The sequence below is a fragment of the Durio zibethinus genome, unplaced genomic scaffold (assembly GCF_047325235.1).
Source record: "Durio zibethinus cultivar Kanyao isolate XHJ-2024 unplaced genomic scaffold, ASM4732523v1 HiC_scaffold_2, whole genome shotgun sequence".
Taxonomy (NCBI): Eukaryota; Viridiplantae; Streptophyta; class Magnoliopsida; order Malvales; family Malvaceae; genus Durio; species Durio zibethinus.
In genome coordinates, this window is record NW_028323043.1 from 2765783 (window position 1) to 2768455 (window position 2673).

A 2673-nucleotide genomic window follows, 5' to 3' on the forward strand; every position below is an offset into this window, starting at 1 on the left:
GCAATTTTTGTTTTTCTTCTAAACGAATACGATATTGAGATTTTTTACCGGAGCGCGATCGGTTTCTAAGATCGCTTCCGGCTCTAGGACTTTTACTAGTTAGTCCCGGTAAAGCCCCCAGACGGCGTATTTTTTTGAAACGAGGCCCTCGGTAACGCGACATAAAGACTCCTTATTAATTTGAATTTTATTGAAATTTCATAAACCTAAATTAAAACTGAACTAAATGAAGCGAAATCGACTGAAGGATTGTACTACAAATATTAATGAGATGAATTGGATCAATATCCATACTTTTTTGTATTGTATATAATGTATATTGTATATAATGTATACAAAAAATAGAAATTAAAATAAAATATATATAATATATAAATATATTAAATATAAAATATATATTAAATATAAAATATAAAAATTAAAATCTAAAAATTAAACCAAAAAAAGTTTCCTTTTTTTTTTTCTTGATTTATTCTGCAAAGATCTAACTCCTCCAATTTTATTCCTAATTGAAAGTTTCTACGACATAATAAACGGATCGTTGACCTTTGGAAAGAAAAGGGGAAAAAGCTTTTTCAATGTTCTTTGATTTCAAAAAAACATTATCAATCATGTAAAAAAGTAAAAAAGCAAACAAATAGAGAAAGCCGGCTATCGGAATCGAACCGATGACCATCGCATTACAAATGCGATGCTCTAACCTCTGAGCTAAGCGGGCTCAAATAATAGAAATTTTGTATCCATAGGAATTCAGCAAACTATTACGATCTTATCTATTAACTATCTATTAGTTATTCATAATTACTATGAATTATTAATATGAATTATAGACTAGAATTTAGAAAAACTAGAATTTTAAATTTTAAATGCCATATTTATGCCATACATAATTTATGCCATATTTAATATAATCATATTTAATATAATGATATATAATAATATATAATAATATATAATAATGGTAGATTCAATCTAATATTCAATCTAATATTGATAGAATATAATAATTAAGAATAGAATAATATAATTCTATTTGATTATATTTTAATCATTCTATTTGATTATATTTTAATCATATTAAAAATGATATTTTAATTTAATCATATTTTAATTTAATCATATTAATATTTAATAACATTATATTTAATAATATTAAATTATAATAATATTATTATAATTTAATTCTAATTTTATTATAATTATAAAAATTATAAAAATAAATTATAAATATATTTATAATTTTTATAATTATTTATTATTTATCTCTATATTATATATTTTTATTTTATATTTATTTTATTATATGTTATCTTTATTCTATTAGTCTATTCTATTTAGTATTCTATTCTATTTAGTATTATATTCTATTTAGTATTATATATATAATTTAGTATTATATATATATTAGTATAATATTAGTATACTAAGTATAATATTACTATATTTTTTATTTTATATTTTTAGTATTTTTTAGTATATTTTTAGTATATTTTACATTTAAATTATATATAATTTTTTTTTTTTATATAGATATAGATATAGATTTAATTTAATAGATAGATTTAATTTTAATATAGATAGATAGATTTAATATAGATTTAATTTATTTATATTTAATATTTATTTATATTTAATATAGATTTAATATATATTTAATTTATTTATATTTAGTTTAGAATTATAAATAGAGTCTAATAATTAGATAATTATAGTGAAAATATTTTTATGCATTTATATATAATTTATATTTATATATAATTTATATATATATTATCATTATATAAATGATACGTTATAAGTCTAAATAATTAGAATGAAACTTTGTTTTTTAGACTAACTAATTCGAATTATCTTCGAAGTCGAAATAGAAATGAATGGAATAATTAGTTCTAGCTATTATGCTATTATACTAGAAAATAAATAATTAATAATGAATAAATTTTAAAATGAATAAATTTTAATAATGAATAAATTCAATTTTCATTTTTATTTTTATTTTTTTAGTTATCTTATTATGGTTATATAGGATAGTCTAATAAAAGAATAAGAATAAAAATAAAATTAAAGAAAAAAGAAAAGATGCAACCCATAGAAATGAAATCCAGATCATAATGAGAGATGAGAGACTCCTTTCTTTTGTTTTCATTCATAAAGGCGGAAGCTAAGACGAAAAAAAAAAAAAAAATCGACCGTTCGAGTAAATTGCCTGAGAAAACTGAGAGTAAGGGGGGCATATATATGTTATGGAATATCCATCTATATTGAATTGCGAATACAGAAATGATAAAATATTTTCTGATTGGACCAAATAAATACGGGTCTCCGATAGAGACGAAAGAAGATAAACAAACAAGAAATAAAATAGGTAAAGACCCTTCGATATAAGAATCAGAATCTATATCTACTAAATTCAATACTAAATTCAACGGTTTTCGCATAAAAAGAAAGAAAATAAATAAATGAAAGAAAGGGGAAAGGAAGGGAAGGAGAAAGGGGGAAGGAAGTGCATCCTAATGAGATCCTAATCTCAAGACACAAAGGGGATATGGCGAAATTGGTAGACGCTACGGACTTAATTGGATTGGATTGAGCCTTGGTATGGAAACCTACTAAGTGATAACTTTCAAATTCAGAGAAACCCCGGAATGAAAAATGGGCAATCCTGAGCCAAAT

The 2673-nt window shown here is 21.7% G+C and overlaps 1 non-coding gene across 1 annotated transcript; it reads right to left on the bottom strand.

Moving 5' to 3' along the window:
- Positions 1 to 645: 645 nt before the first annotated feature.
- Positions 646 to 718, bottom strand: TRNAT-UGU (transfer RNA threonine (anticodon UGU)). The gene has a single exon. It is a non-coding gene; the product is annotated as a tRNA-Thr (tRNA).
- Positions 719 to 2673: the final 1955 nt, after the last annotated feature.